Source organism: Elephas maximus, chromosome 20 (genome assembly GCF_024166365.1).
Source record: "Elephas maximus indicus isolate mEleMax1 chromosome 20, mEleMax1 primary haplotype, whole genome shotgun sequence".
Classification (NCBI taxonomy): domain Eukaryota; kingdom Metazoa; phylum Chordata; class Mammalia; order Proboscidea; family Elephantidae; genus Elephas; species Elephas maximus.
Window position 1 is genome coordinate 44,280,342 of NC_064838.1, and position 12,487 is coordinate 44,292,828.

The 12,487-nt window shown below is 49.5% G+C and overlaps 1 protein-coding gene across 1 annotated transcript in view; it reads left to right on the plus strand.

The window, feature by feature from the left end:
- UROC1 (urocanate hydratase 1) overlaps positions 1 to 12,487 on the plus strand; it is a gene marked incomplete at its 5' end in the record, with an annotated part of 51,518 nt that overhangs the window by 1,678 nt on the left and 37,353 nt on the right. The window lies entirely within an intron of this gene.

Sequence of the window (12,487 nt, forward strand, 5' to 3'; positions counted from 1 at the left end):
AGGCTGCTGGGGAAAGTTTGTTAGGGGAAGGTGGAAGGTTGCGATGCTTGCCAGAGGTCCAGGGCCTTTCCCTTTCCTGAAAAGACGCCCTCTGCCCCCCTGTGTCCTCTCGCAGGGACTCGTATTCATTCATTCAACCTACTCTGTGCTGAGGCTCTCTTGGGATGAACAGGACAGATGCAGCTTCTGTCTCTGGGGAGGAAATAGGAATAAATGTGTACTATGAGACCTTTTTTTTTTTTTTTTATGAGGCCAGGTAAGGAGCCCTGGTGGAGCAGTGGTTAAGAGCTTGGCTGGTAACCAAAAGGCCGGCAGTTCAAATCCACCAGTCACTCCCTGGAAACCCTTTGGGGCAGTTCTACCCTGTCCTATAGGGTGACTATGAGTCGGAATCAACTGAAAGCAATAGGTTTTATTTTTTTATGAGATCAGGTAAGGAGCCCTCGCAGCGCAGTGGTTAAGTGCGTAGCTGCTAACTGAAAGTTGGGTGGTTCAACTTACCAGCCTCTCTGTGGGAGAAAGATGTGGCAATCTGCTTCCATAACGATGATAGCCTTGGAAACCCTATAGGGCAGTTTTACCCTGTTCTACAGGGTCTCTGTGAGTTGGAATCGACTCGATGGCAACAAATAGTCAGTGGTGCCATGAAGAAGATAAAACAGGTAAGGGGATGAGGAGTGTGCGGTTCACATGTAACAAGTGTTGTAAGGCAGGCCTGGGGAAGAGGCAATGGTCCTGGAGAGGCATGAGCGAAGTGAGGAGTGAGCCACTTGGGTATCTGAGGAGGAACTTCCAAGCCCAGGCCATAACATGATGTTCCCGTTGCTACCAGTAAGTCACATATCACCCTAAAATGTAGTGGTTTAAAACAGCCATTTTTTAATACTTACAGGGCCCGGTGGGATGCTTCTCACTGGGGGTCTCATGGGGTTGCAGCCATCTGGGCAGCATTTATCTGGGACTGCGATTGACCCGGCTGCTCCCTCACGTAGGAGGTGGGCAGTGGATGTTGGCTCAGCTAGAGCACTTGCAGGGGCCCTCTGCAGCCCGGAGTGGTGGGGGGGAAGTCCCAGAGCAGCAGACTCCTCCCTGGAGCCTGGCTGTAGGGCCTCCCTCTGGCCTGGCCACAGAGGCCCCATAGCCACACATCTGTGGCTTCCTGTCAATTACCCTAGACTCCCTTGGGGAAGTGCCAGAGGATTTGTGACATGTTTTGAAACTGCTTGTAAAATGGCAGGAGTAGTAGCATCTAACTTCAGGGGAGATAATGACCAGGATCAGCCCAAAGCTCATTCCTGGGAGGTGGAGGTCAGACATACCTCCACTCTCCAACCCTTTTTTTTTTTTTTTTAACCAATTCTGACACCAGCCGTCCCTTCCACGGCACTCTCTACTTGTATTCTGGGTTCCATGAGCCATTGCAATGGCCACACAGATCTCACGGACCGTAATTACAGTTAAGTGGTTCATTAAGGAAGGAACAGGTAACAGCTCAGGATTGGGACCAGGAAGCACGCAGGCAAAGTCTGGAAGCCTCCCCCGGAGAAGAGAGCACATCCGTCCCTTCTTCCTTGCAGGATGGCTCTCAGCCTCTCTCAGCCGTGTAAGCAAACAGACCCTTCTCTCTGCCATGCATACCCCCTCTTGGCCACACAGGCCTTCTCAGGACAGGCTCCTCTCAGCCTCCTGAGGACAGGCTTCTTCTCAGCCCTCTGAGGACCGACATCTCTGCCTTTGGCCTCCCCGCTGCTAACTGACGCAGCTCATAGTCGGTGTAGCAGTTTTGTTCAGCTCTCTTAGCTGCGTTCCTAGCAGCAGGTTTCTGCTCTCACCACCAGCTCTGCCACAGGGCCCCTTCTGGGCTTCTCAGTGTCTTCAGTGTTACAGCCCTCAACCCATTTTACAGCTATTTTAGGAGGTTCCTTGCCTCCTCCCTCTCTCTGCTTCTTCTCTCCTCTCTCTTCTTTCTTCCTGCCTGTTTCTGTCTATCTCTGTGAGGTTGGCTGCATATACAGCCACTCCTCACTTACCGACATGGTTAAGTTCCAGAGACCAGACCACTATTTGAAAATCAGTGTTACATGATAACATATCAGATCACAAAATGGAGGACAACTGCATCATTACCTAACTGCCAAATTACAGCATTGCATAACTGCCAAACCACTGAGAATCATGGCCCAGCCAAGTTGGCACATAACCTTAACCATCAAAGCCATTGTTACTCTCACCTCACACCTCAGTGTTTGCTACTGCCAGACATATATCTACATTGTTAATGTGCAAAATAGATAGTAGATTTTTTACGATTGTAAATGTGAAATATTGGATAATGAGATAGTCAATAAGAAGGAGTAGGTATAAGCCAACTCCTGGTCAGTTTCAAGGTATGGCCCTCCCACCAGGGCCAAGAACTGACCAATCCCTACTGGGTAGGCCACAGATGTTTTATTTGCATAGTAAGCTATAGTCATTTCATTTGCATAAAATATATTAACCAGTCCCTGCAAGGTGCATACCAATCACAGGGCAGGCTGCAGCCCAGGGCCAGACAAAAAGTATCAAACCTCAAGTTATTTACAGTTTACCCGGGAAATGTCAATCAACCTGGAGAAAAGTAACAAACCCTCTGGGTAGAAGACTAGGGCAAAGGTAACTCCTCAGGGCTTAGGGGAAAAATCTCTCAAGCTGTTTTTCAAAAAAAACCAAGACAAAGGGCCAGGTAAAGGAACTTATGTCACCATACCATGCCAGGTGGGAACAAGCTATTCCAGGAGCAGAAAGGAGACTCTAGAGTGGGTGATAAGTCAGAGAGGTAGGCAGGGGGGCTCAGATCATGTAGTCTATCTGCATGGGCGGTGGCTAGGGTTGATTATAAGAACAGTGGGACGCCGAGGTGGGCTGGAAGCAGATGGGTGTTGTGTGAGACCCTTCTGGTGCTGTGTTGAAAGTGGTTGGAGGACATCAGGGAGGAGGTGGCTGTAAGCAGCTAGTGTAGTGGCTGGAGAGGGGCTGGAGCATGGACCAGGGTGTCTCCACTGTGTCCTGGGTCCTGGCTGGATTTTAAAGGTAGAGGGGCCAGGGGTCGGAGTTCTGGAGAGGCGTGTGGGGGCCAGGGGGCAGAGTGGCTGGAGAAGAGGAAGGAGAAGTTGGGACGGGGACAGTGATGCTGCTTGCTCAGGAAGGTTGCTGACACATTGGAAATGATCGTCCTGGGCGGGCTGTGCTATATGGAGCCAGCTGCTAGCTATGCTGGCAGGAGAGGCTGGGTTAGGACAGGAGCAGCTACTGGGGTGGCGGGAGGGGACACCAAGGCAGGCGCCTCCTGGCTAGACAGCAGCAGGCAACACCAGGCATCAGGAATCTGAGGGCTGAGGTGCAGGAAGGGTGCAGCCTAAGGGCCTGTTGTGCCCGCCTGCCTCTCTTATTAGTTTTAACAATTTAGTCATTTTGTTTGTCCAGTTACCACATGCCCATGGGGTCAAATTTAAACAGCATCGGAGAGGTTTATAGGGAAAAGTCCGCCCCCAGTCAGCCTATTCCTCTCACCCCATTCCTGAGTCTCCATCAGGGAGCCTGTGTACATAGCTCCATTCAGGTGGTCCCCCGACTTAGGACGGAGCTCCGTTTCAACGACTCTGTAGTCAGTCAGTTCTGATGTAAGTCGAATACCTTGTTTCAGATGAACAAGCGATGCTTCATACGGTACAAAACGCTGAAGAGGGTCACGCTATAGGCCTACTCTGCAATGAAGTCAGCATCAGTGTCATAACAATGAAGATGGAGTCCTAACGGCTGTCGGGCGTGTGCATAGTTCACTTGTCGTATGTTGTTAGAGTGGCGCATTGCCCAACTTTCTGTCCTGTAGGACTGGCAACACTGACTACATTGTAGAGCAGACCTGCTAAGTCAGGGACTACCTGTATAGCGCCATATGTACATACCCTTTTTGTTCCCTGATATCAGAGTAGTTTGCTCTTTTCCATAAAGGCAGAAATTAAAATGATAACCATATCTTATATAATGTTAAAAGAGCCCTGGCGGCACAATGGTTAAGCACTCGGCTGCTAACCAGAAGGTCAGTAATTCAAATTCACCGGCCACTCAGCACAAGAAAAGACCTGGCAATCTCCTATAAAGGTTACAGCAGGAAACCCTCCCTGTAGGGTCACTCTGAGTAAAAATCGACTTGATGGCATATGACAACAACGTGCAGTACTAATTTTGTGCCAGGCGCTGTTCTAAGCCTTCCACATGCATTATCTCGCTTAATCCTCAGATTCATCCTGTGAGATAGGCACTCTTACTGCCTTCATTTTACAGATAAGGAAATTGAGGCATAGATTGGTTAAGTAACTTACCCAAAGTCACACAGCTAATGAGTGAGATAGCTATGGTTTGAACTCAGCACTTTGCCATATTTAGTCTCTATGAGACCTTCATTCTTCTAAATTGCTTATACAGTTTTTTTAATTATTTATTTTGAGATAATACCCAGACGTCTCTATCTTGTCTGCTCGGTCTCCAGGGCCTAGGACAAGGCCTGGCACAAGAAGGGGCACAGTCAGTCCTGCTTGGAAGGTGGGTGAATGCAGAGGGCACAACTGAGTCCCTGACGATGGGGGCAGAGCTGCCCAGACCTTGATGACGGTGCCTCACTGAGCCAGCAGAAAAGCAGGCGTGGCCAAAAGGGTGTCTGCAGCCAGACCTCTGGGTTTGGGGGTTCAAATCCCAGCTCCACCCATGACCAGTGTGTGACCTCAAGCACGTCCCATCACCTCTCTCGGCCTCAGTTTTCTCATCCATAAGATGGGACATTGGTCTCTGTCGTAGATTGAATTGTGTCCCCCCAAAATATGTATCAACTTGGCTAGGCCATGATTCCCAGTATTGTGTGATTGTCCACCATTTGGTCATCCGATGTGATTTTCTTCTGTGTTGTAAATACTATACTGCCTCTATGACGTTAATGAGGCAGGGTTAGAGACAGTTATGTTAATGAGGCAGGACTCAATCTACAAGATTAGGTTGTGTTTTAAGTTAAGTTCTTTTGAGATACAAAAGAGAGAAGTGAGCAGAGAGACAAGGTCACCTCATACCAACAAGAAACAAGAGCCAGGAGAATAGTGCGTCTTTTGGACCCGAGGTCCCTGTGCTGAGAAGCCCCTCGACCAGGGAAGATTGATGACAAAGACCTCCCTCCAGAGCTGATCAAAGAGAAAGCCTTCCCCTGGAGCTAGCACCCTGAACTCAGACTTCTAGCGTCCTAGACTATGAGAGAATAAATTTCTCTTTGTTAAAGCCATCCACTTGTGGTATTTCTGTTATAGCAGTGCTAGGTGGCTAAGACAACCCCCATAGGACTGACTCAGCAAGTCCCTGGACTGGGCACTCACATAATCTTTTTCTGTCCTTGGCAGCTGGAGCAGTTAATTGCCACCCACATTTATGAATTGGGAGAAGCCCAAACTGCCGCTGCTCAAGAGCCGAGGTGAACTCACTCCTGGGTTTGTTGCCTCTGCTGGAGGCAGACCCTCCTCTTTGGGTAGAAGGAAGGAGAGGTAGGGTGTGAGCTATTAGGGTAATCCTATCACTTGGTTCAGGAGAAAGATGTGACAGTCTGCTTCTGTAAAGATCTATAGCCTTGGAAACCCTATGGGGCAGTTTTACTCTGTCCTACAGGGTCGCTATATGTTGCCATCTACTCGAAGGCAATGGGAATCTCTTGGTTGAATGGGCAACTTCCAGGCTGGGTGAGTGAGACCTGGACCTGTTTCCCAGGCTGATAAGGAGTACTTTCTTACAGAGCTGTTAATGGGATTGGAGATGAGGGCCATGGGCACCAGAGGAGGACACACCTGTGGCTGGGTGGGTTTCTGCCCACCTCCCCATGAGTGCTTCTCTCCATAGATGGTAGAAGGAGGGGCTCCAAAGGGCACTGCCTGCTTTCTGCACAGGCCCCAGCGCTCTGTGCTCCCCGCACCACCTGTACCACCCCCAAGGAGCATACGACTCCCTACCAGTTCAACATCACTTGGTTCCCCATAATCAAGACATGAACCCATGAACCCCGACACTGCCACCTGGGGTAACTCCCCCAAAAGACTGCCAGAGCAACCCCCAACATCAGAGCCTGTCACCTCCCCAAAGTCATAGCCTAGAAAACACAAACTCTGGAGACTAGTACCCCACTTAAAGGACAAAGGAGCACCATATAGCCCAGCCTTCTCAGCACCAGCCCTGCCTTCCACAGTGCACAGACCTGTCCACTGCTCAGAGCATGGCCCTTCCCCTAAGTCAACACTGTCAGCGGCCAGCCTGGGGGCCAGGGACTCTGTGACCTTTGAATGGCTCCTTCCCCAGTACCCTGGCCCAATGAGGGGTGGGGGAGGTGGCCTTGGGTCTGAGGTCCCCGCCCAGCCAGGCCCTGGTGGCTGGGTCTCCCTGGCCTCCCCCCCAGTACCAGCCTCTGCTCCATCTCAGCCAGACATGTCCAGCCTCCAGGCACTGTGCTCTGGCCTGCCCCTGCGGCCCCTCCCAGAGAACCGGGGACGCTGGGCTGGAGTGCCCCATGCCCCAGTCAGGACCCCTGGCTGCAGCCCTGCAGAGGAGCAGGTAAGAAGTTGTACTCTGACTCATCTGCCCCATTCCTCCGGGGGCCTTTGCCCCTGAGTGCCTCTGGGTGGTCCATAGTGAGTGCCCCCTACTTCTTGGGACACTGGTACGCGCCAGGGTCTTGTCACTGCTGGTGTCTTTCATTATTACCCCAACAGCCACCTTGGGGTTGGAATTACAGCCCCCATTTACAGATAAGGCTCCAAGGCTCAAGGTCACCCACTCAATAAGGGGTGGAGCTGCAGCTGCCTCCCAGGCGAAGGGGCAGGGGGCTTGGGAAGCGCCCGAATGCACAGCCAAGCAAGCATGTACCTCCAAGTTCAGCATTTGGGTTTTGTCTTAAATGCACACATGACTTTGGTTTCCTGGTCTATCATAGGGCAGCTCTTGTTTTATTTTATGAGTAATAATAATAATAACAAAACAGTTGCCGTCAAGCGTCATGTCAGCTGAGACTCATGGTGCCTCCATATGCGTCAGAGTAGAACTGTGCTCCATGGGGTTTTCAGTGACTGGTTTTTTGGAAGCAGATGACTAGGTCTTTCTTCTGAGGTGCCTCCAGGTGGACTCGAACCTCCAACCTTTTGGTTAGCAGCTGAGCTCTTAACCATCTGCACCACCCAGGGACTCCAGTTTATGAGTGCCTTCCCAGAAACCTTCAAGTGAGTTTGGTGCTGCTGGGTAGAACCGTACTTGTGGATGGTGGGGCTAGGGAGAGCTGTCGGTGTGAGCGAACAACCCTGAAGGCCCTCACACCACATTCCTGCCCCCTTACAGACGAGCAGACAGGCGCCTGTGCCCTCCTGAGCCCCTTAACACCCCAGACACGACATATGCCACCTGGGAACCTCACTCTACTCATTCGTAAACTGGGGATTGGAGGCCACCAAGTGAGATTTCTGTACTAAAAATTACTAAAGAATTTCAGGAGCATTGGAGGAAAGGTAGAAAATACAAATAAGCACAAAGAACAGACGAGGACTCCCACCCCCATACTCAGATTGCGCTGATTCTGGTCTTCCCACAGCTGCCCCCCTTGATTTTTCCTTGAGGGCCCCCACAGAGGGCATGAGGGGAGGGGGGAGGTGGGCAAGGCGGCTGTGGTGAGGGGGTGGCAGGGGCTGAGGGTGGCTGCGGAGGAGGGTCATTCCTCCTCCCTAGTGCTCAGTGTATCTGCTTATCTACCGGCTGGCTCGTGGTGATGTCAGAGTAGTTAATGTTTTCTCTGCCTTGGCTAACCTTCCTGCTGGGTGTCAACAGGCTCTGGAGCCATCCCGCCCCGCCCCCTGACACCCTTTTGCTGCATCATAAAGGTCATGGTGTCAATGGGGTTTGGAGCTGTGAAGGGGTGCCCAGGAGTAAGTGCTTTGCTTGTGGATGCAGCCATTTGCTTGAAGTACACGAAGTCCTGGCCACGGTCTCCTGCCTTGCAGATTGTCCCCCCTTGTGCGTCTGGGGAGTGTGAGCTGCTGAAGAGGCTCAGTCTTCCTCCCTCTGGGGGCCAGGGTCAGCCACCATCAGCCTGTCCCCAAAACCCAATGGTGGCTGACTTGCTTTTCCTTTGGCTCATTTTTCACTCTTTATTTAAATATACTTTTTTGACTTTTGACACAAAAATTTGAAAGTGACTTTATAAGATAAAAGGGAGCTCTGGTGAATACAACAGAGAACCTCTGAGGGAGCAGGAGAGCAGTGGGATGCAGACCTCAAGTTCTCATAAAAAGACCAGACTTAATGGTCTGACTGAGACTAGAAGGACCCTGGAGGTCATGGTCTCCAGACCTTCTGTTTGCCCAAGACAGGAACCATTCCCAAAGCCAACTCTTCAGACAGGGATTGGATTGGACTATAGGACAGAAAATGATACTGGAGAGGGGTGAGCTTCTATGTGGGCAGCTCTTGCCTGGAGGGCAGATGAGAAGGCAGAGGGGGTCAGAAGCTGGCTGAATGGACACAAAAATAGAAGGTGGAGAGGAGTGTGCTGTCTCATTAGGGGGAGAGCAAAAGGTGTATATAAATTTTTGTATGAGAGACTAACTTGATTTGTAAACTTTCCCATAAAGTGCAATAAAAGTTTAAAAAAAAAGGAGCCCTGGTGACTCAGTGGTTAAAGAGCTTGGCTGCTTACCAAAGGCTGGTCGTTCGAGCCCACCAGCCACTCCACGGGAGAAAGATATGGCAGTCTGCCTCCCTAGAGATTGGCAGCCTTGGAAACCCTATGGGGTCGCTATTAGTAGGAATGACTCGACAGCAGTCTGTGGGGAGGGGGGATACACATATATGCCTGTATATATACTTGGATGTATATTTTTTAGTTGTTTTTGTTGTTTCAAAATTATATATACCATAGCAATTACCAACAGGTCCTTTTTCCTCGTGTGCTTTTTAGTGACATAGTTTACCTTTGTCAAGCTGTGTACTTCACCCTCATTTAATGTTACCTTCCCATCACCAAAAATAACACGTGTCTACTATCTAGAGAGTGAACCCCCCTTGGCCCCCACCTCTGGTAACCATGATTGAACATTAATTTCTTTATATTTACTTGTTAATGTTTCATAAAAGTGAGAACATGTAATACTTGTTTTTTTTGATTGACTTATTTCACTCAACATAACGTCATCTAGGTTCATCTACGTTCCAACATGATTTGGAAACTCATTTCTCTTTATTGCTGAGAAGTATTTCATTGTGTATGTGTATCACATTCTACTTATCCATTAAGGATGGGCATTTAGGTTGTTTCCTTTTTGCTATCGTGAATAGTGCTGTAGTGAACCTAGGTGTGCATATGTCTGTTCATGTCAGCTCTGTTACCTCCCTAGTAGGGTATATACCTAGGAGAGGAATTGCTGGGTCATATGGCAGCTCTACCTCTAGTTTTTTGAGGAACCACCAGACTGGTTTCCACAATGGCTATACCATTTTGCATTCCCACCAACAATGAATGAGGGTTCCAGTTTCTCCATGTGCCCTCTGATGCTTGTTATTTTCAATTTTTTTTTCTTATTTGTTTTGAATCTTGGCCATCCTAGTGGGAGCGAAGTGGTATCTCATTGTGGTTTTGATTTGCATTTCTCTGATAGCTAATGACGTTGAGTGTCTTTTCATGTGTCTGTTGGCCATTTGTGAGCATGTTTTTTCTTTGTAAAGAAGCAAGTGGATGCATTCTCTACGTGTAGATTTTTTGAGATTGTTCCTCATCGGTGCATTTAGAGTTGCCTCAATCTTTTTAGAGTTACATAGTATTTCATTATTTAAAAAAAAAAAAAAAAAAAACCCACTGCACTAAAATGCTAAAATGGCTGCACTAAAATGTGCTTAATTTTGTGCTTTTCTTTCTGTGTTTAAATATGGAGCGTGACACAACCTCTCCGAGCACCACTTTCTCATCTCGGTCATGAAAACTGCCCCAATCAGAGAGTTGGAGCATTGAATCCAAGTCAGCAGACGGAGCTTCGGGGTTCAGAAAAGCGGCAAGAATCCTCTCTGTGTTTCTGGCACAGGCTCAGTCTTGGTTTTGGATCAAATTGAGCTAATTACAGCCTTGAAGAGACTTCACCTTTAAGAATAGAGTCATTTCTATCAACTGACACAATTTCACAATTCTTAATTTTCACACCAACCTGTTGTATTTTTTGAGTTATGTAATTAGCTGAACAATGTTTCAAAAGCAGTTGACACACCTGAGTGATGAGCCAGGCCTTCCTTATCTAGTCCATTAGTGAGATGTCAACTTGGCACCAGTAATGGAAGAGGCCTTGCCTTTGGGAACAGTGAGTACAGTGGTTTTCAAACTGCAGCTGCCCTCTTCTAGCCTGTTGTGAAATCCGTTTAGGGGTTGCGATCAGTATTTATCAGAGAGTGAAATAGAAGAAGCTAGAATAAAGCCAAACCAAACTCATTGCCGTCGAGTTGATTCTGGCTCATAGAGACCCTAAAGGACAGAGTAGAACTGCCCCACAGGGTTTGCAAGGAGCGCCTGGTGGATTCAAACTGCTGACCTTTGGGTTAGCAGCTGTAGCTCCTAACCACGATGCCACCAGGGCTTCTGAAGCGAGAATAGGAGAGAGACTATATGAGAACCCAGGTAGAAAGGCTGAGTCTTGTACATCTATACCTGTGGAGGGCAGTTGTATGTGTGTCCTGGGGTCCTTTGCTGCCACAAGTATTGCTTACCGTGGCTCACCATCAAAACTTTTCTCTTTAGTGTTCAGTCTTGCTATAAGCTCCGAGTAGCAGCTGTACACCCTTGGAGGCCTTTCGCCTTGGGGTATGGCCCATTCAGAGAAATCAGCACAAACACGGTGCACATGCGTGTACGTGCTCCCTGACCACCCGGGGATGTGAACCCCCAATTAGGGCACCTGCTGCCTCTCCTGAGTCTTCTGCTTTTGAACTCCTGGGTGTCTGGCTTCTGTCATCCTGTTTTAATGCTGGCGGGTTGCTCCGTGTTGCTGTGGGTTGTTCTTTCTTATCACTGGTCTCAGGGTACAGCAGTTCTCAGAGGCGGGGCCGGGGTCGGGGGAGGGAGCAGCCCAGGGCCTTAGCATCAGCATCGCCTGGGAGCTTGGGAGAAGAGCTCATTCTTGCCTCCCAGACCTTCTGGGACAGGTTGGCCCATGCCTGTGAGTCTGAGGATCTTGCCGAGGCAGGTTCCTGGCCACCGTTCTTAGAGAGAAACTCATATTTCTGACCAGTTTTCTTCCAAGAGAGAAGGAATCATGTGCTTTGCTTTCCTGGTGGTGCTATTGTGTGAAGATTAAATGAGAGAAACCAAAAAACCAAAACCAAACCCATTGCCATCAAGTCAATTCCGACTCATCCTGGCCCTATGGGACTGAGTAGAACTGCCCCGTAGGGTTTCCAAGGCTGTAAATCTTTATGGAAGCAGACTGCCACATCTTTCTCCAGCGGAGCGGCTGGTGGGTTCGAACCACTGACTTTTTGGTTAGCCATTGAGCACTTAATCACTGTGCCACCAGGGCGTCTCCAAAATCTCATCCCACTTCCACATCACACTCAGGGCCTCATCCTGAGCAGGCCTGCTCACTTTCTTACCTCTCCCTATTGAACCATGCCAATGCCCTTGGAGAGTGATGTCCTTGTCACTCAACCCTGGGGCCTGTCCTAGTCCACATGCTGGCTGGCTTCTGGGTGCAGTAGATCCTCTAGGGTGTCCTTTTCCTCCCTCTCCCAGGGCCCCTTTCCCTCTGCTCCCTGTTGGGCTCCCGAGTTTCTGTGTCCTTGGCTGGCACCTGTGCCCCCCGACCCCCTATTAAGTGTTATGGCCTCAGGGCCCAGCCCACATGTCTCCTCCAAGCCTTACACCAGCTCTCCCCTCAATAAGCATTTACTGAATAAATGAGTGAATTCATCATACTCAACTCTTCATTACCCTTGACCCTCAAAGAGGTTTGTTCTCCAGGGTTATTTGGTTGGATAAATGACCTCAATGTCCTCCCAGAAAACTAGGCAGCACATTGGGCCCCTCCTCCACCTTGCTTGCCCCACTCCTGGCTTCATTCAGCGTTTGGGAAGGAAGACCACTGTCAAGAGATCCTCCAGGGCTCCTGCCCTCCTGGAGCTCAGAGGACAGAAATAAATAACTTAATATCAGAGGGGACAAGCTCTGAAAGGAAACAAATCGAGAGAGAGTGAGTGGGCTGTTGCCACTTTAGAAAGAGGGGTCAGAGCTGTGGATGGGTGTCTGAGAGGAGGCCTGAGTAAGGTGAAGGGGCCCTCCGAGAGAAGGGTTGGGGGCTTAGGCACAGGGAAGAATGAGTGCAAAGGCCCTGAGGCAGGACCAGGCTTGGCACAGTCCAGAAAATTAAAGATTGTCTGGAGAAGAGTGACCAGAGAGGCTTAAGTC